General features: G+C 35.1%; 1 protein-coding gene across 4 annotated transcripts in view; it reads left to right on the top strand.

Moving 5' to 3' along the window:
• The window catches only part of NEK7 (NIMA related kinase 7), a 145,026-nt gene that overhangs the window by 39,503 nt on the left and 82,882 nt on the right, over nt 1-22,641 (top strand). The window contains exon 1 of one of the 4 annotated variants that reach the window (XM_025401739.1): nt 7,597-8,193. The exons of the other annotated variants lie outside the window; for them this stretch is intronic. The gene's annotated coding sequence lies outside the window, so the exon portion shown is untranslated. Of the gene's footprint in view, nt 1-7,596; nt 8,194-22,641 lie in introns of those variants that run through there. 4 annotated transcript variants of the gene reach the window in all.

Below are 22,641 nucleotides of genomic sequence, written 5' to 3'. Positions count from 1 at the left end.
TTAATTCCCTCTCCCACAATTTGTCAGTAGCCCCCAGCAGAAGCTGATTCTGTAGTCCTTGTAATTACTACTTCCTGTCAGCCTTTCAGATGCCTGAGATATTTCACCTCCCAGTAAATTTCCTTCAGTTGGTATCCTGTCCCACTTCGTGGCTGGTTAAAGTTTTAATAATTGCACTGCTGCTTATGCGAGGGGCTATCCATACTTCCACCTACCATCAGTAATGGGACTCCTCATTGCCAACCAGTGATGGAGCTGCAAATTCCCATGTTTGAGTCTGCTTTCTGGTCCAGTTTAGTAGCAGCTGTCATTTAGCTGAATTCTCCAGGAAACAGATTTTGAGATGGAGATCTGCATATATGGTGTTTATTGTATAATGCTTTTGGGAAGAGCACCATGAGGGAAGCAAGACTGGATAGAAGAACCTGAACTGATGGTTGCAGTAGAGGTTTCAGCCAGTCCCCTGGGGGCATTCTGCAGCTATAATAGCCCTTCAGAAGTGGTGTAGACCTTTGTTCCTTCACATTGACCAGTCATTGGTGCAGCTGCTTAGAGAGAGACACAGGTGTGAGCCATCACTCCATGCAGCTTGGGGAATGAATGCCTTAGTCCTGGAGGGTGATCTGCACAGCACACGATAGTATCCACTGCAGATGCTTAGATACTGATTTTCAGATTTTCTTTGTTTTCTAGTGCAGACATTTAATTAATTAGTTAATTGTGTGGTTTAACTCCTCTCTCTATACTATACTTTTATATATATATATAATAGATATATATATTGCTTACTCTGTTTGCTGCTGGAATTTTTATCCCCTTTTAGTACTATTAGTTTTTGCTTTATATATTCTGGCTATGTTATTTAAATATGGGATTGTTACATCTTGCTGACGTGTATCTATTATTTTTATGAAATATTCCTCTTCTAATCTTTTGGTCTTAAAAACTACTTTATCTAATATGTAGTTACACGGGCCTTCTTTTGGCCAGGGTCCACATAGTGTTTCTTTTTCATCTTTCAGGAAATCTTTTTATGTTCTAATATGTAAGACATGTCTTACAAGTAACTTAGAATTTAAAAAAAAATTAGTTGGATAATTTTTGTTTTTCGATTGGAGCTGTTTTTTCATTCTGTGTCATACTAATATATTTAGATTTAAATCTGTCATCTTATTTGTTTTCTATTGTTCCAACTGCTCTTTGTCCTATTTTGCGTTTCTTGCTCTCCTTTTAAAATTACTTAAATTTTTTGCTACCTCTTGCCCCATTACCCTGCTCTTTGTGCATTCATTCATTCTATTGGTGAACACGCTAGAGATTTCAATGCATCTTTGACCTATAAAAACCAATATTTAATTAGGACTTTTATTGTTTTGTGGACGGTGCATTTGTTTCTTTTATACATTTCAGATTTCTGAGAAATTCTCTGTATTTTCATCTAATTTATAGATCATATTAATCATAATGATTTTACTTTCTGATAGTTCTAAAATCTGGTTCATATATCGGCCTATTTCTGTTGTTCTGCTCCTTATTTTGGTTTCTGTATCCAATTTCTTGGCCAGCTTGCTTTTTTTTCTACTAGCATACCAGATATTGTGTATGAAAACTTGTTGAGGCTATAAATGGTACCACCATCTCCAGAGAAGAGTCAATATTTTTTATTATAAGTGTATCCCCTTTAAGTAGAGGCTGGTCTGTCTTCAGAGGTCTTGACTGAATGACGAGGGTGTTTACACAGACCTCTGCTCTTTGGTGCTTTCTTTTCTTTTTTCTTTCTTTCTTTCTTTCTTTCTTTTTTTTTTTTTTGGAGATGGGATGTTGCTCTGTTGCCTAGGCTGTAGTGCAGTGGCATGATCTTGACTCACTGCAACCTCTGCCCTCCTGGGTTCAAGTGATTCTCCTGCCTTAACCTCCTGAGTAGCTGGGTCTACAGGCATGTGCTATCACACCCGGCTAATTTTTGTATTTTTAGTAGAGATGGGGTTTCACCATTGGCCAGGCTGGTCTCAAACTCCTGACTTCAGGTGATCTGCCTGCCTCGGCCTCCCAAAGTGTTGGGATTACAGGCATGAGCCACTTTGCCAGGCCCTTTGGTGCTTTCTATGCTCCAGTTTTGTCTCCCCAGCACTGAGTCTGGCTTTGCTTTTTATCCTGTTAGCAATGCTTTTGCTTTGGTTTCTTGGATTACTTGAGATATTACAGACTTAATGGGTGCCCTCTCTGTGGAGATTATGTGTTTATGCATGTTGGCTTGTTGAGATTTATAGGATTTTAGGTAGAGAGTGATTTTTGTGGTATATAGTGTGTGGAGTATATTTTCATTGTATATAATTACTTAATTTCTACTTTTTTTTTTTTTTTTTTAAGTGGAAGAGGGTGCTGTTTTTGTGTGTTGTGTTGACGGGGGGATAACAGAAGCATAAAATGAGTCCCACCAGAATTTACTCCATAGGTCATATCTAAATTTATACAGTGGTTGGGTGCAAAGTATTTCAGTTTTATTTTAGGATACACTGAATGGGTCTGTATTCTGTTATCTCTTAAAATTGTTTTATTCATTTGAAAAGCCAGGAGTATATAGTGGTTATTTATTATATAAAATGTTATGTACTGTGCCTGTTTTTGTAAATAAAGTATTATTGGCACATAGTCACTTATGTCCCCTTATATATTTTTATGGCTGCTTTGCCATTAGAGTTGAACAGTTGGAACAGAGAGCATTTGATGCCTGTGAAGCTTAAAATACTTACTGTCTGACCCTTTACCGAAAAGTTGCTGATTCCTGCTTTAGATAGCAAACTAAAGTGATTCAGTTCTTTTTATAGAATCCATCGTTAATATTCTAAGGAATTGGCTGTAGCTTAACAAATATGTCTTCTCTCTGTTCTTTCCTTTTGTCCTTATGTAATTTTTATGCTTTTCTGCTCCCATTTTCTTCTCTTTCTGGAACCTCACCCTGTTGATAGTCTTTTAGGAAAATCCAGGTGACACCAAGACACACTTGGAGTTTTTGTACCAGAGATTTGTAAGTACAGAGGAGGAGGCATGTCTTTCCGACATAGTGACCATAAACAAGGAACACTTGGAAGGTCACAGTCAAAGTTTAGTTAAAAATATAGCATATATCAAGATTGGTTTGAGAATTGGGGAACCCTTTGTTCAGCAAAGGGTCTTAAACTATGTGGCAATCACAAAGAGCACTGTAGTTTGGATTTAGCACTAAGCTAAAGTTTCATGTCTTAGGACAGTTTATTACAATCATTCATCTCAGGACATCTAGTCTGCTGACTGTTTTTGGCTTTACCTAAAAAGTCAGAGGTACTTCAGCCACGTCTATTTCCAAACCAGAAATAACTCAGACGTAGCCTCAGCAGCACTAGAGATCCACATTAGCTACACTGGCTTAGGATTTAAATGTTCACAGGCATCAATCATCATATTAATGTTTCAGTGCTATTGTAGGTGTTGTCAGGAATATTAAAAAAAAAAAAAATGTGACCCAGCCTTTCGTCACAAGGAGGACTGCAGAGGGCTGGTTTGGTGCTTTCCTCACTTTAGCAATTCCCTGTCAGTCATTGAGTAACTTGCCCAAAATCCTGGGTGGAAACTCATTACTGTTGGAAGTGTTATTTTTGAATGGGAGCAAATGATTGTAGCACCTCTGTAATGCTGTATGCACAGCCTCTCAGGCAGGTGGTATTCTGCTTCCATGTTCTCCCTTCCAGTTCGCTAGGGAGTGTTACCAGAAATCACAGTGGCTATGCTGGTGCTGCTTTTCCCAGAATCTCTCTGTATTAGTCTGTTCTGAAAAAGAGGTCTAATGGAATCACAGTTTCATGTGGCTAGGGAGTCCTCACAATCGTGGTGGAAGGTAAAAGGCATGTTTTACGTAGCAGCAGACAGGAGAAGGAGAGCCAAGGGAAAAGGGAAACCCTTTATAAAACCATCAGATTTCGTGAGACTTACTCACTACCATGAGAGCAACATGGGGGAGTCCACCCCCATGGTTCAGTTATTTCCCACTGGGTCCCTCGCACAACACATGGGAATTTCGGGAGCTATAATTCAAGATGAGATTTGGGTGGGGACACAGCCAAACCCTGTAACTCTCCCTTATCCCAAATGACTCTAGGGTCAGGGATGGGAAGGCTGGAGAAAAAAATGGAAACAATAATACATTGGGAAAACACCTTTCTACCACTTCTTTTCTTTTTGGCCTAGAATTGACGTATTTGAATTACAAATGCTTCTGGAGTAAAATAAAATACTGTGACGTTTTCATGAGTTCTTACATGGCGTTTGTAACCATCCTTCCTCACTGCCAGTAATTTCTAAAGTCTGTTAACCTTTGTGATTGGGATGTATTTATATAAAATTGAAGGGGGTGATGTATTTATATAAAATTGAAGGGGGTGAAATAGATGATATGTCACAAGTCTTTAGGTGGAGTGTCACATTAGTTACATCTCATGTTTGCTTAGGGCTGCATTTCTCAAACCTGGTGCTGAAACTATCTACTTGGAGCATCAGTTCCACTAAAGATTTTTTAAAGAAAAATCTTTTGTATAATGAAGAGGAGCATAAAAACAACTCTTCATCTTTAAAAGAAAAAGTAGATTTTGAATGAATTTCTTACTTACATGGACTTGCTTCTAGTTGCACCTCCAGGTACAGGAATAGACTTTATCTTCATTGCTCATGGAAAAGTTTGAGAAGCAATACATTAAGACAAACACACAAGAACTCTGATACTTTAATGTCTAGGAGAAGTAGAGAATTCTGTCTGTGGGGACATTGGTATCTATTCAGAGAAGGGAAGCTGGTTCTGTTGTGACTCAGACAATCTTATTGAATTTTGGAGAATAAAGCCCCTTTTCATCCAGTGAGGACTGTGAGAAGTAACATCATGTGTTTGAAAACAGTTCCTAATCAGTAAAAACAGGAGCAGTCATGACAGAAATAATAAAACTAACAGAATGAACCTCACCCCCACATCTAAAGCAGGGGCTGCTAATAATGAGAGCTCAGAAAAAGAGGCATTGGTTTGACCTGTGGCCTAGAAAGTGACACAGGTTGAATTCATTTGGGTTTTTTTGGTTTCCTTCCTTCCTGTTTGCTTTTGTAAAATATTTTTTCATAGATCCTTTTCGGGAAAGTAGTAATCTTTGTATTTTGAGGATACAATGGAAAACTTTAGAGATGAGAGGGGCCAGTTGCAGTGGCTCATGACCATATCCCAGCACTTTGGGAGCCTGATGTGGGAGGATGACTTGAGGCCAGGAGTTTGAGACTAGCCTCGGCAACATAGTGAGATCCTGCCTTTACAAAAAATGTTCTTAAAAATTAGCTGAGCATGTGGCATGTGCCTTGTGATCCCAGCTACCCGGGAGGCTGGAGCGGGAGGATCTCTTGAGCCCAGGAGTTAGAGGCTGCAGTGAGCCATGATTGCACCACTGCACTCCAGCCCATGCGACAGAGTAAGACTCTGATACAAAAGAATAATACAAAAATAAAAAATAAATATGAGAGCAAGTCATAACACTTATTTTTTGCTGTGCTGTAATGTTGTCATAGCTCCTAAACTGGCATATGTTGAGATGCTTGATTTCTTTTTGTTTTTAAAGTTCAATAGGTTACATCTGTGTTTGTTATTTTAAAAATGAAACTCAGGTATTTCACTTACAGATATTGGCTGAAATAACTATTCCAAACATTGCAATTTGAGGAATAAAACACATTTCATTATAGATTTGTAACTAATGTGATTTGAGATCTGTTTTAAAAAAGGAATGGGGAGATATTCAAGAGACATCCACGTGTGCCTGGGAGGGATGTTTGTGCTCCTTCCCAGTTTTCCTTGTTCTTTTAAAATGTAACATATAATAACAACAATATTAACAATAACTAAAATGCCCCAGTAATAGTCCAGGCCCCTGCTACTGGTGCTGCTCCCCTTCCTCCCTTCCTTCTTCTCCTACTTCCACTAAGTCATCATTCATTGTCTTTGAATAAAAGCCCCATTGCTTTTTTTTGGGATCCAATTTAGACTCAGAAAGGCACTGAGCATGAGCTGCATCTTTCATGTTCTTTGCCTGAGTCTAAAACAGCTTTATTAGTGGGGCCAAAAACAGTGGCAGTTTTGGCAGGCATTGCCAAGTGCGCATCACTTTCAGTGATACATCTGGATGCAAAGAACTAAACTGAAAATAGAGTGAACTCCTATTAAATGAAAATAGTGTGTCAGTCTCAAACCTAACTGTGCATGATAATCATCTGTGTACCTTTTTATTTATTTTGAAATACAGAAATGTAGGTTCTATCAGACTTATCTAGTCATAATCAGGGGTGGAGGTGTTGGGTGGCCCAAGCAGCTATATTTAAAATAAAAAAAGCTCCACGGGTGATTCTGATAGCCAAGCACGGGTGTGAACTACTTGTTCATAGTATGCACTCAGGATTACCTGGCCCAAAATAATTAGGTTTAAATAACTGTATTTGCTCTGGGAGAAACAGATTTAATGTGTAATTAATAAATGAATTAATAAATGAAAAGTATTTACTCATGACATACACTGCACACCTTTTTTTTTTTTTTTTTTTTTTTTTTTTTTTTGCTTTCTCATACACATCCTAAAGTACAGGTTCGGATTTGAGCTAATCCTTTTGCCTGTTTAATAATGGTATATGCAGTCTATTTCTTATTAGGTTTGCAAAGTTATAGAGAGTAAGAACCAGGAAAAATATAAGTAAAAAGGCAGCTTACTATAGCATTTTTCCCTTTAAAGTCAGTTTTTAAAATGTATATATTTTTTAATGTTAGGAATATGAAACAGAAGTTTTTAGAAAGAGGAAAGTACCACTTCTCTTCCATTGTGTTAGAGTGGGTTTAGGGGGAAAGAGGGGGGAAAGAGAAGGGAAAGAAGAAAGTAAAATTTTAAGGATTTAGTAAGGATAATATGTTATCTGTTGTCTTATCAGTATAGGATTTGGGATTTGCTTAAACAAACAAAAGTAGTACCTTGTGTAATATTTTTAAAGACATCCACGTTTTTGTGTTTTTGAGTTCTATTAATATGGCCCACTGGCTTTTGCAGTTTAAGTTAAAAAAAAAAAACTGTAACTTTAGTTTCAGAATTAAGTCTCAGAATTAAGTAATGAGGCAGAATCAAAATATTAGGTAACACAGAGACTTCGAATTAAGTACATTCATTAGGGAGTGAGTTACAGTAATAGCCATAACACTGATTTCAATAAAAATCAGTGGATACGGAAAGTGATTGGTTGATATGTGCTCATTTCGTTTTGGGGTCAGTGGTCCCTTGATTAAAGATTCTGTTTTATGTGCTACAAGCCTTTGTATTTAGAACTCTTAACATATCAATGTATAGTAAAGAAGAAGATAAAATTGAACCAGCAGGTATCAGCAAGAACCAAAATAAAAAACATTAATCCTGATTATCTCAAACTTTATTTTATTACTTTTTAGTGATGCTGCAGTGTAAAACAACTTTAAATTGATATTTTAGTAACACTTGCCTGCATTCTAATGTAGAATCTTCCTTTCTCAGTATATTGCCTTATTGGGAAATGATCAGATGTTTTGGAGAATATGTCTGAAATACAGCAACAACTCCAGAAAGATTTAAAGAAAAAGACAAGTGCTGTGAACTGTTTCTCATTTCAGTGCCTTGAAAAATTTTTTTATATAAATTATCCTATATCAATAAGCTTATATTTAACAGTTTTAGTATTTCTATGGTTATATGTTATACATTTTTCAGTATTCCATTTGTATTGATTAGTTAATAACCATAGGCATTTTATAGAAATAGGAGTAGGAATTCATAAACAACTGTCCTCATAGTGGGCTTAATTTTCTGATAAAAATATGGCATTTATATGCTTTCAGCATACAATTTAAAATTTCATTTTAAGTCCATTCTACTTCAGTGAATAGTCAGGGGAAGGTAATGTCTACTTTTCCAAAGAATTGAAAGGTTCATTACATTTCTCAATTTGTCACAATTTTTATTAGAAATCCTATTACTTTTTTCTTCTCTCTCATTTGATGAATTGATGAAAATACAAATTCAGTAGGCAAATATGATATGCAATATTTTTGATAATCTTATTAGAGTAGGAAGCAATAAAATAATGAGTGACAGGAACATCACTGAGACCGCAAAGAAGGTATGTGATAATTCAGGCCAGTCTGAGATACTTTCATTCTCTCTGTTTTGTTTCTTATACCAAATAAAGACCTGCTATTTTACATTTATCCTTAACTTATTAAATCTAATGCTGCCCAACAATTTGATTCCTAGGTATTAACAGAGTGTAGAGTGCATTAAAAACTTATGTGTGGACCTGTATGCAAATGTTTATAATGGCTTTATTCATAATTATCCTGAACTTGAAACAATGCAGACCCCCCTCAGTTGGAGAATGAATATTGAGATACGTCCATTCAATGGAGTAGTACTCAGCCATAAAAATGAACAAACTATAACGTTGATGAATCTGAAATGCACCATGCTAATTTCAAGAAGTCACATTCAAAAGGCTTCATTTATATGACATCCTAGAAAAAATAAAACTGTAGGGACAGAATACAGATTAGTAGTTGTCAAGGATTGGAGGAGGGTTTGACATTGAAAGGACACAGGAGACTTCTATGGGCTGATGGAACTGTTCTATATTTTGATTCTAGTGGTTGATTTCATTACTGAGTTTGTCAAACTTGTAGAAATTGTACATTAAAATGGCAATTTAATTGTATATAAGTTATACCTTAATTTAAAAAGTTCTAAAAATAAATATTAAGAAAGGTACATAGACTGAAAAATAAAAATGAAATAATGTTAATATACTTTTTCTTTTCCCAGACATCCTAATAGAACCCTTAGAACACTTTAACTTCATTTATCTCTCTATTTATGTATTGGTTTCATGTATTTCAATTTTAGATACATTTCTAACATGGCAATCACTTTTATCTATGTTTTCATATAGATGTTTAATTAAATTTGCCTTGTGGCCATGCTCTTCATTGAACATTTCTCCCTATATCTTTAGCCTTCTATCTGAGGTCATTTTGATTCTGCCTATTCTCTTTGCTATTTTGTGTTCATGTAGTCTTACTTGCTTGAGTGCCTGGCTCTTTTTCATGATGTATTGGATATTGTATGTGCAAAATTGTTTGTACAAATAATCTGGAGCCTAAGATGTTATCTTCCTTCAGATAATTTTTACTTTTTGTCTGGGTAGCTGGGGGCAGGAGCTATCAGAAATCACTTTAATTTTAGGGTTTGAGTAAATGTATGAAGTATAATGTGTTTTGTTTGTTTATTTTGGGACAGGGTCTTGCCCTGTCACCCAATCTGAAATGCAGTGGTACGATTGGTACTGCAACCTTGACCTCCCAAACTCATGCAATACTCCCACCTCAGCCTCCTGAGGAGCTGGGACCACAGGCACCTGCCACCACGCCCAGTTAATTATTTTTATTTTTAGTAGAGACCACGTCTCCCTATGTTGCCCAGGCTGGTAATGCATTTATTAATTAAATGCATTAATAATATAATAATAATAGCAGCTTGATTGAGCTATTGCACAATGTGTGCATATTTCAGAATATGTATGATAAATATATACAGCTTTTGTCAATTAAGATAATTTTAGTATTTGAGATAATTTAATGCTGTGAGAAGGCTTGTTTATGATGTTTAAGGCTTTCGAAGTCCTTAGCCAAATCATAGGGATGTTCACGGTGGCCCTTGTTGAACTCTAGACTACAATTTCTGTTTCTCTGTTTCCAAGAGAGAAATGCCATACAGCCTCTTAGCATCTCAACTGCATTTCCGCAATCTGCATAACAGTCAGTGGAAAAAACATGCTTAGATGTTGGGTTCGCTTTTCTTGGCTTCCTTCAGCCCTTCAATACTCTGGACCGCTAATTTGTCTCTATTTCTTTAGCTCTGTGATGCATTAAAGCATATATATATATATATATATATACGCACACACAAGTATATATGCACACACATGTATACACATAATATACACATATGACACATATGTATGTGTATATATGTATACTTTTTTTTTTTTGGTAAAACTGTCCTTGGAGAACTTGTCTGAACTATCTTGTCACTATGAACGCAAAGATTGCCTATACTCTTCCATACCCATACACACATACAAATGTGCTTTTCTTAAAAACAGTGTTAAGATAATTTTGTACAATTCATTATGCAAAGTGCTGTTTTTGATTTAATATATTCCAAATTCTTATTAGAATAATTCAGCAAATATTTATTTACTATATGTTTATCCCTGTTCCAAGCACTGTAGGGATAAAGTGATACATAAAAGAATTTCCTAACCTTATTTGGCTTATATTTTGGCAAGGTAGATAGCTTCAACAAATAACTATGCAATTAACTAAATGTAATTTTGAGAATGATAAGAACAATATCTTTTGAGTACATAGAATATGGAAATTTGTTTTTGAGTCTTAGTTTTTCATTTCATATTATATTTCATACATTTTAAAATATCACTAAAACATTTAATTTTAATTTTTCTTTCTTTTACTTTCTCTCTCTCTTTCTCTCTTTTTTTTTAAATAACAAAGATGGAGTCTCGCTATGTTGCCCAGGCTGGTCGTGAATTCCTAGGCTCAAGCGATCCTCCTGCTTTGTCCTTCCAAAGTGCCTGGGATTATAGGTATGAGCTACCATGCCGGGTCTAATATTTATTTATATATATATTTATTTATTTATTTGGAGATGGAGTCTGTGTCACCCAGGCTGGAGTGCAGTGGCATGTTCTCGACTTACTGCAACCTCTGCCTCCTGGGTTCAAGCAATTCTCGTGCCTCACCCTCCCTAGTAGCTGGGACTACAGGCACCTGCCACCATTCCTGGCTATTTTTTGTACTTTAGTAGAGACAGGGTTTCACCGTGTTGCCTAGGCTGGTCTTGAACTCCTGAGCTCAGGCAATCTGCCTGCCTGGGCCTCCCAAGGTGCTAGGATTACAGCTCTGAACACCATGTCTGTCCTATTTTTATTTTTTTAGAGATAGGGTCCCACTCTGTCACTTAGGCTGGAGTTCAGTGGTGTTATCATAGCTTACCGTAACTTTAAATCCCTGGGTTCAAGTGATCCTCCTGCCTCACCTCCTGCAGTTATACCACTGCAGAAACAACTGGGGCTTCTCCCACAGGAGCTCGGCGTGGGTGCATCTGTGGACAGCCTTCCTGGAACACTTCAGGGTTACTCTATCCTCAGGAGGAGCACTCTACACATTCAGTCTTGTGTGAGAGGTAGAGTCACAACCCCTCTCTACATGGAACATCAGCATTCCTGCAGATGAAATGAGGTGCCTGTCTGATCTCAATAGCCAGAACACTGGTTTAGGAGTGTTACTGGGAGGTGGATCGCTTTCCTGCTGGCCTGGAAGGAGTGCTGTGGTGCCTTCCTTCTTTCCCCTGAAAGACATCAGTGGATTTCACTGAGCACTTCCCCAGCCACCTCTGTCAAGAGTGCGACCTCTGCCTACCATTGAGATATTGCCCACTGTTGGGATATTGCATTTATCACCTGCTTTAGCTACAGCCAGTTTTACCCATGGGCATATCCTACTAGCCTGAAGCCTGAACTGTTCAACCCAGTGAATAAAATATTGGAGAAAACTTTTTTTAAAAATGCACACCATTGGGGACTGAAATAAGCTTCATGAGACCTCCGCTATTCTGGCCCCACAGGAGCCAGTGAATCTGCTCATACACCCAGCACATTGCTACTATAACCATCATCTGAGAAAGCCAGCATCTTGCACAAAGGTTCTCTGTAACCAAGGAATTCATACAGTCTTTGCTACTGAAAGCCCCCAGAGCTGAAGCTAGATGACAGTGAATTCACATCGTCATGGGGGAAATAAAACCCAATGAATAAAAAATAAAATACAAAAATAGTTAGTAGAAATAGTTTACCCAGTTGAGAAGGAACCTGAAAAATAATTCTGGGAATATGAAAAAATAGGATTCTATAACACCCCTAGAAGATCACAGTAACTTTCCAGCAGTGGATCCAAATCAAGATGAGATGTTCGAAATACCAGGCAAAGAATTCAAAAGGTTGATTATTAAGTTACTCAAGGAACTATGAGAGAGAGATGCAAACCAACATAAGTTTTTAAAACTATTCTGGATATGGATGAAAATTTTCTGAAGAGATGGATATTTTAATGAAAAATCAATCAGAACTTCTTGAAAAGAAAGACACATTTAGGGAACTACAAAATGCAATGGAAAGTTTTAACAATAGACTAGACCAAGTAGAAGAAAGAATTTCAGAGCTTGAAGTCAAGGCTTTCAAATTAACGCAGTCATATAAAAATAAAGGACAAAGAATTAAGAGAAATGAACAAAAGGTCTCCAAGAAATATGGGATTATATAAAATGGCCAAACCTAAGAATTATAGGTATTTCTGAAGGAGAAGAAAAAACAAAGTTTGGAAAACCTATTTGAGGGAATAATTGAGGAAAACTTCTCTGGCCTTACTAGAGATTTAGAAATGTAAATACAAGAAACGCAGAGAACTCCTGGTAGACTTATTACAAGAGGAATATCATCAAAGCATATAATCGTTAGGCTACCTAAAGTCAATTTGAAAGATAGAATTCTAACAATGGTAAGACAAAAACATCAGGCAACCTACAATGGAAGCCATATAAGATGAACAGCAGAGTTCTCAGCAGAAACCTTATAGGCCAGAAGGGATTGGGGTCCTATCTTTAGTCTCCATAAAAAGAATAATTGACAACCAAGAATTTTGTATTGAGCAAAACTAGTTTTTATTAATGAAGGACAAACAATCTTTCTCAGACACACAAATGCTGAAGGAATTTGTCAATACTAGACCAGCCATGCAAGAAATTCTAAACGGAATTCTAAATCTTGAAACAAAAGGTTGATATACATGAGAATGGAAACCCCTGAAAGCATAAAATTCACAAGGCTTATAAAACAATAACAAAATGAAGAGAACAAAGTCACTAGGTAACAACATGATGACTGGAACAGTACCTCACATCTCAATATTAATATTAAATGTAAATGGTTTAAATGCTCCACATAAAACAAGCTTGTCCAATCCACATCCCATGCGCTACATGTGGTCTGGGATTGCTTTGAATGCAGCCCAACACAAATTCTTAAACTTTCTTAAAACATTATAAATATTTTTGCATTTTTATTTTATTTATTTTTATTTTGCTTATCAGCTATCGTTAGTTTATGGGTGACCCAAGACAATTCTTCTTCCGTTGTGGCCTAAGTAAGCCAAAAGATTGGCTTACTTAGCCAATCTTGGACACCTCTTACCTAAAAGATACAGACTGGCAGAATGGATACAAATCAAAAGCCAAATAAGTATTGTTTTCAGGAGACACACCTAACACATAAGGATTCTTGTGGACTTAAGGTAAAGGAGTGGAAAAAGATATTTCATGCAAATGGAAACTAAAAGCAAGCAGGAATAGCTATTCTTATATCAGATAAAATAGTATTTAAAGCAATAACAGTAAAAAAAGAAAAGCATCATTATAGGATGATGAAAGGGATCAATTCAACAAGAAGATATAACAATCCTAAACAAATATGTACCCAACTCTGGAGTTCCCAGATTCATAAAGCAATACCACTAGATTAAAGAAAAGAGGTAGCAACACAACAATAGTGGGGACTTTAACACTCCACTGACAGTACTAGACAGATCATTGAAGCAGAAATTCAACAAAGAAACACTGGACTTAAACAGCACTCTAGAAAAAATGAGGCTGCACTGTAAACGAGTGAACCTAATAGATATTCACAGAACATTCTACCCAAGAACTGCAGAATATACATTTTTCTCATCAGCACAAGGTATAACACATTCTCCAAGATAGATCAAATTTTGATAGACCACAAAATTTGAGTCTCAATAAATTTATAAAAGTAGAAATCACATCAAGTATATTCTCAGACCACAGACCACAGCAAAATAAAACTAGAAATCAATTCCAGAAGGAACCGTCAAATCTGTACAAATACATGGAAATTAAACAGTCTGCTTCTGAATGATTTTTGGGTTAACCATGAGATCAAGATGGAAATTTAAATACTTTTCAAAATGGATGATAACAGTGGCACAAGTTATCAAAATCTCCAGGATACAGCAAAGACAGTGTTAAGAGGAAAGTTTATAGTGCTAAATGTCTACATCAAAAAGTCTGAAAGATCACAAATTGACAACCCAATATCACACCTTCTTCTTAGAGAAACAGGAACAAACCAAACCCATAGCAGAAGAAAAGAAGTAACAAAGATCAGGGCAGAACTAAATGAAATTGGAACAAACAAACAAAAGTACAAAAGATAATGAAACAAAAAGCTGGTTACTTGAAAAGATAAAATCGATAGGCCACTAGCTAGATTGACCAGGAAAAGAAGAGCGAAGATCCAAATAAGCTCAATTAAAAGTGAAACTGGAGACATTACAATCAATATCACAGAAATACAAAAGATCATTTGATATTACTATGAACACCTTATGTGCACAAACTAGAAAACCTAGAGGAAATTGATTAAATTCCTAGAAAAAGACAGCCCTCCTAGATTGAATCAGGAAGAAATAGAAATTCTGAACAGACCAATCTCAAGCAATGAGATTGAATCAGTCATTAAATAACCAAAAAACAACTGCCAAGAAAAATAAGCCCAGGGCCTCATAGATTCACAGACAAATTCTACCAGACATTCAAAGAAGAATTAGTACCCAGTGTACTGAAACTGTTTTCTAAAGATTGAGGAGGGAATCCTTCTTAACTCATTTTATGAAGCCAATGTCACCCTGATATCAAAGCCAGGAAAGGACATAACTGAAAAAGTAAACTATGGACCAGTATTTGTAAAACACAGATGCAAAACTCCTCAACAAAGTGTTAGCAAACCAAACTCAACAGCACATCAAAAATAAATAAGTAAGTAAATAAATAAATAAATAAATAAATAAAAATTCACCATGATCAAGTGGGTTGCAGGGATGGTTCAACGCAGTAAGTCAATAAATAAGATTGATCACATGAACAGAATTGAAAACAAAACCATATAATCATCTCAGTAGATGCAGAAAAAGCATTTGATAAAAGCCAGCATCTCCTTATGATAAAAACCCTCAACAAATTAGGCATAAAGAAACATACCTCAAAATAATAAAAGCCATATATGATAAACCCACAGCCAACATCATACTGAATGGGACAGAGTTGAAAGCATTCCCCCTAAGAACTGGAACAAGATAAGAATGCCTACTTTCACCACTTCTATTCAATATAGTACTTGAAGACTTAGCCAGAGCTATCAGGCAAGAGACGGAAATAAAGCACATCCAGATTGGAAAAGAGGAAGTCAAACTGTCTCTGTGTGCTGATTATATGATCTTATACCGGAAAACCCCAAAGACTTCTCCAAAACACTCCTAGATCTGATAAATGAATTAAGTATCAAGTTACAAAATCATTGTACAGGAATCAGTAACACTGCTATACACCAACAATGAACAGGCTAATAATTAAATGAAGGAGTCAATCCCTTTTACAATACCTACCTACAAAAAAAAAAAAAAAAGCTCCAAGCCTAGGAATATACTTAACCAAGTAGGTGAAAGATCTCTACAAGGAGAACTACAAAACACTGCTGAAATAAACAAAACAAATGAAAATACATCCCATGCTCAGGGATTGAAAGAATCAATATTGTGAAAATGACCATACTGCCCAAAGCAGTCCTATGAAATTCCTATGAAAATACCAATATCATTTTCACAGAATTAGGAAAAACAAACCTCTAGTTTATATGGAACCAAAAAGCCCAAATAGCTAGAGCAGTCCTAAGCCAAAAGCATAAGTCTGGAAGCATTACATTACCTGACTTCAAATCATACTACAAGGCTATAGTAATCCAAGCTACATGGTACTGGTATAAAAGTAGATGCAAAGACTAACGGAACAGAATAGCAAACCCCGAAATAAAGACAGACACTTACAACGAACTGATCTTCGACAAAGAATACAAAAACATAAATTGGGAAATGGACATCCTATTTGATTAATGGCGCTGGGAAAACTGGATAGCCACATGTAGAAAAACGAAACTGGATCCCTATCTCTCACCATATTACAAAAGTTAACTCAAAATGGATTAAAGATTTAAATCCGAGACCTGAAACTGTAAAAATTCTAGAAGAAAACCTAAGGAAAACTCTTCTGGACATTGACCTAGGCAACGAATTTATGATGAAGACTCCAAAAACAACTTCAACTGCAACAAAATAAATAAATGGTACCAAATTAAATTTAAAAACTTCTACACAGCAAAAGAAATAATCATCAGAATAGACAACCTGTAGAATGGGAGAAAATATTTGCAAATTATGAACCCAAAAGGACCGATATGCAGAATATACAAAGAACTCAAATCAGCAAGAAAAAAAATGTAATTAAAAGATTAACAAAACAAAACAAAAAAACATGAATAGACATTTCTCAAAAGAAGATATACAAGTGGCCAACAAATATGAAAAAATTCCCAACATCACTTATTATCAGGGAAATGCAAATTAAAACCATAATGAGATGCCACCTTACCCCAGCCAGAATGGCCATTATTTTAAAAGTCATAGATTCTAGCATGGATGTGGTAAAAAAGGAACACTTACACACTGCTGGTGGGAATGTAAATCAGTACCACCTCTATGGAAAGCAGTATGGAAATATCTCAAAGAACTCAAAGTAAATCTATTTGATCTAGCAATTCCACTGATGGATGTCTACCCAAAGGAAAAGAAGTCAGTGTATCAAAAAGATACTTGCATGTATATGTTTATTACAGCACAATTTATAATTGCAAAGAAATGGAATCAACCCAAGTACCCCTCAGCTGATGAATGGATAAAGAAATGTGGTGTGCGTGTGTATATATGTTTTATATATATCTATATATTAAATTTATATATATTTACATAAACATGTTTATAATTAAGTTTATGTGTATTTTATATAATAATATATTAAAATGTGTGTATATGTGTGTGTGTGTGTGTGTGTGTGTGTGTGTGTGTGTGTAGAATACTACTCAGCTGTAACAAAGAATGAAATAATGTCTTTTGCAGCAACTTGGATGGAACTGGAGGGCATTATTCTAGATGAAGTAACTGAGGAATCAAAAATCAAATACTGCATGTTCTTACTTATAAGTAGGAGCCTAGTTATGGGTACACAAAGGCATACAGTGTGGGATAATGGACATTGGAGACTCAGAATGGGGAAGGGTGGGAGGGATGTGAGGGATGAAAAACTACTTTTTGGGTACAATATACACTACTCCAGTGGCAGGTGCATTAAAATCCTAGACTTCACCACTATATACACATTTTAAAACATTATTGTATAAAATATATAGAATTTTTATTTGTCAATTTAAATAGTTGAAACAATTCAGGGTTTACATTTTTGGCAGTAATATCACAGAGGTGATGTTTTCTGCTCAGTGCATTGTATTTGGAGGCACATATCTGCATGTCCCATTACTGGTGATGTTAACTTTTGATTATTTGGCTAATGTGATGTCTGCCAGGCTCTCTACTATGAAATCACTCTTTTTCCCTTTGTAATTAATAATAATAATTGCATTAAAATGTTGTAATAAAAATAATTGTTTTTTGGGGGAGGGTGGGAAATACTGTGAGACGCTGTAAAAACTTTGCTGCACTAGTCATCCATTGATGATTCTTGCCTGAATTAGTTATTTCTGTGATGACCGGGAAATACTGAATTTTAAATCCCAGTGTTCTTTCTTTATTAGGTGGCATTCTTTTGTAAGAAGTAGGTTCCCCCTTTTCACTATTTATTAATTTATATTGTTATCAGCTCATGGGTTCTTACTTTATTCAGTGGATTTGTTACTCTCAAATTGTGCCAAATGTGGCTGACGGGAACCCATTCAAGCTGGCTTTTGTGTCTTTTTGACATGTCCACATTGTTCTTTGAATACTACCTTGTCTTTGGCACAACAAAACGTTTCAGGTTCAGCTTGTACTTTCTCACCCTGGGTCCTGGAACCAATTATTTCTCCAAAGAACCCTAATTCCTTTAAGTGGAGAAGGGCTTTAGACACCAAGGTTGGTAGTAGGTTAGTTTAATGTGTTTAACTATAAATGTTGAGACTGGGATACTAGAAACATTCATCGTTCTTTTCAAAGATCTGATAGTTATCCTAGTAGTTCTTAAAAACTCATTCATCATAACACAGAAATGTAAGAATGAGCTATCAACTCTAAACACTTATTTTTTTGTGTTGTCTGATATAGACATGTCACTTGCTTGATTATGGGAAGTACTGGATGACTCAGTTAAATGGAGGCAGGAAAGTGAGGTCAGGAATATTCCTGCTGAATGGTGACTTGGGGCCAAGAAAAATATTAGTTCTGGATTTGAGTGTTCAGACTCTGCCAAGTATCAGTCACCATAAAGTTTCCATGATACCCTTTCATTTTTTAGGTATCACATGTACATATAGCTCAATCAATAATTTTCCTTTGGATGGGAGTAGTGTTGCTATTTAAATATGATTGATTTTTTTGTTATTTATGAGCTGTAGTTGTAATCAATGAAGTGTCTTATTAATATTCTCAGAATATTTAAATGGTACATATAACTGGAAGGAATATTGAAGAGTTTATTAATAACCTTGAAGGTTGAAAAGGCACTTTATTTCAAGAAAAGGAAACTATTAAATAAGTTGGGACTAATATGCGTCAACTCTTTAGAATTCTGAAAAAAATCAGAAAACTAAAAACTTCTGAAGCTCTATTTGAAATCTCTTCAAATTGGTAAGCACATAGTTTGATATTTAAGATTTCATACTATGTCAATAATTCATTTTAGGGAAACTTTAATAGCATCATGGAATTATTACTTGGAAGCATAAAGAGGAAGTCTGTTTAAATAATCTTTGGAAACATAAAGAGGAAGTGCATTTAAACAAATAGAATCTATGGATATTCTTGGTTAAATTGGATTTACTTTACATTTTAAGTTAAAAGTTGAATTTGAAAGATTATGAGATTAACCGCTCTTTAAATCTTTCTTCATTAAGTATATATAGCATGAATAATTTTTCTTTGGTTTAACATTCTTTAATATGATTATTTGTTTTCTGCCTAAAGTCTAATTATAAAGTTTTTTTGACAAAAATTATGATCACAGGTAAAATGCACCAATGATTTTTCTTAAAAACATATTTTTAAGCCTCATTTAAAAAACTTTTGTATTGCATGTTTTAATGCTATATAATTGGCCAAGAATCAAATTAATGTTTTGAAATGTATATTGGTTTATTTTAGGTCAATTTCTGCAAAATAAATTTCAAAGATGAAATTCACTGAAGATGTCTATAGATGTAGATTAAAGCTTCTTGTTTTGATTAAGATTTTAGCTAAGGTAAATATGTTAGCTGTAGTTTTTCAATTCAAGTAATATTCAGGAAAAAGTATATACTTAGCATGATTTAATTTGCTGGTAATTATCTTAAAATTTTAGCTTTAGAAAAATTAACTTATTAAATATGGGAACTAGAAAAGGCATTATTTTCATTTAGGGAACTGTTATAATGTTATTGCAGTTTTTACATGAAGATAGTTATCTAGTATAATGTTATCTAGTATAGTGTCATTGAGGACTGTATTATTTGTAATATATACAGAATATTATACTTTGTTTAATAGTTTTCTTATCAGGGTCATATGAATTATGAAAATTCAATCCACTGGCAAACAGATCTGATGTCTTTAAACTAAATGGTTTTGTCATTTAATTAGCGTTTGTATCTGATATTCAGATTCCTAATTTTGTTCTTTTATTTTCCATAAAATATGTGACCATACGCAATAATAGGGTAAGAAGATTGTTTTACTTTAATGTGCATTGAGTTTCTGGATATATGTGAAAATATTTGTAGTACTTAAAATATTTGGGGTTACCATAATATGCTTAAGAGAACTTTTGTCAATCACACTAAAAAGCTTTAGGTGATAAACAACTAATTGGTTTGAGAATTTCAAGACAATATATTGAACTCCCCTTCCCCAAAGAAATTTTGACTATTATAAAACTGTTCTGTATGGTTTTTCTCCTAATAACTTAGGTTTTTCTGTGTGAATCTCATTATGTATTTTGTCCTTCCTGACACCTGCCCTATGTTTATTTCCCCTCTATTACCTACTTTCGATGGTGGTACCACCACGTGCTGTTTCCCCCAAGCTAAAATCGTGGAATCATTTTTAACTTCCATTTTCCATCACCCACCATATCTAATCAGTCACAAGTCCTAAAAGTCAAAACAAGCAATGCTAACATCGATCCTCTATTCTCCATTTCCTTTCATGTTTTATTCATTCAGCGATGTTTATTGAGTGTCCATTATATGCCAGCTGCTTGCTGATGAGTACAGCAGGGAACAAAATGACAGTCTCATCCTTTGCTACTTATATCATAGCAGAGGAGATACACAATCAAAAAGTAAATAGTAAGACAATTACAAATTGTTATAATTCCTGTGTAGAAACTAAAGCGTGAAGATATGAATCAAGCAAGGGTCAGGGTGGGGGCAGGACATTACTTTGGCGAGGGCAGTTCGGATAGAGCTGATTTTGAACTAGCCATTCAGGGATTCTGGGCCTAGAGGATGGTAAATGCAAAGGTCTGATGCCAGAAAGGATTTCACAGATTTCAAGAACAGAAAGGAGTTTAGTGCTGATGGAAGGCATTCATTAAGAGAGACTGGGCTGGTAATGTGGGAGAGGCAGGCAGGAGGTTACTTACAGAATTCTACTGTTCTTCAGAAAGGAGTTTGAATTTTATTCTAAGAACAATGAGAGTGTTATAATTTCATTTATGTTTCAAAATATCACTTTGGAGAGAATGGTAGAAAAGGAGAGATCAATTAGTAGGCCATTATGGTAGTCCCAGGTAGAGACATGATGATAACTTGTAGGGTAGTATTAGTGGTAATGGAGGAAGATGAACAAATTTCAGGTATATTTTGGAAGTAGAACAAATGATGCTTACTGATGTGTTGAACGTAGGGAGCAAGTTTCATTTTAAAATGTCCTTGATGAAGTAGTAAAAGAGTATTATTCTTATCAAATGTCAGCTTTTGAGTATATGTCTTTTAATATGATATGTGAAATTGGAAGTGCGCTTAAAGTTCTACTGCAGCAAATCAAAGTTCTCAAGGAAAAGCATTTGTGCAGTTGTTTGAAGAGCAAGGTGAGTAGCTACTGTTTTCATGGAACACCATGTTTACTTGAAAGCAAGACAATATTCAGACAGGCATTTCATAGATATTTTTAGGAAAACAAACTGCCTGTCCTTTAAAGGAAAACGACTGACATTATTTGTTATTAATGATATTTGAACTTTTAAAGTGAAAATTAGAGTTATGGAAAACCTGTATTCATCAGTATGACCTTGACATCTTCTTGATATTTAAAGATTTTTTTGGATGAGATTAGTGGTGATCTTGACTAATGTGAGTTTTTAAATGGTATAATGAAATAGCCAACATTTAGAAGATCTGAATAACTCAGTGGACTAAAAATTTTCAGATGACCAATGTAAAAAATCTTGTATAATAAAGATCTATGCAAAGGGCAAGATAGACTATTGGATTTTAAGAGTATGAAGGTTCATAGAAATAATTTGAGTGTGCACACTGCAGTTTGGGAACCTACCACCTGACAAATTTGGTATAGTATGAAAGAAGAATATCTACAGTGATATAAAATGGTTATTAAAATACTTCTGTTTTTTTCACCTATACATTTGTGGAAGGACAGATTTTTTAATATATATCCATGCGCCACATAATGATGCTTTATGGACTGCATATAAAACTTACGGTTTCTTAAGATTATAATGAAGATGAAAAATTCCTATTGCCTAGTGATATCATAGGTGTTGTAATGTTTGTAGTGCAATGCATTACCTTTTCCATGTTTAGATACACAAATACCAATGTGTTTCAGTTGTCTATGGTATTCAGTATAATAACATGCTATACAGGTTTGTAGCCTAAGAGCAATAGGTTATACCATATAGTCTAGCTGTGTAGTAGGCTATACCATCTAGGTTTGTGGAAGTACACTCCATGATGTTCATACAGTGACAAAATCAACTAAGAAGATATTTCTTAGCACATGTCCTCTTCATTGAGCAACATGTGTCTGTACTTCAACCAAAACAATGTGTCTCAACAGATTGAATGCAGAAACTTTTTCTATGAGGATAGACATTAAGTTTGCAAAATGTAAGACACTTCTTCCCTTCTAACTAACTTTTGGAAAATGTAGCTATTTATAAAATAGATAGATAGATAGATAGATAGATAGATAGATAGATAGATAGATAGATAAAATGGGCTTATGCTATTGGTAAATAAATTAGTAAGTATTTTTTTAAATTTCTGAGTTTTAATTCCCAATATGGAGAATATAGATGGATTTAACCCACATAAACAAAAGGTCTTTAGAGA

This window comes from Theropithecus gelada, chromosome 1 (genome assembly GCF_003255815.1).
Source record: "Theropithecus gelada isolate Dixy chromosome 1, Tgel_1.0, whole genome shotgun sequence".
NCBI classification, from domain to species: domain Eukaryota; kingdom Metazoa; phylum Chordata; class Mammalia; order Primates; family Cercopithecidae; genus Theropithecus; species Theropithecus gelada.
The sequence above is the reverse complement of the archived record's forward strand: the minus strand, read 5'-3'. Positions and strand labels throughout refer to the sequence as shown.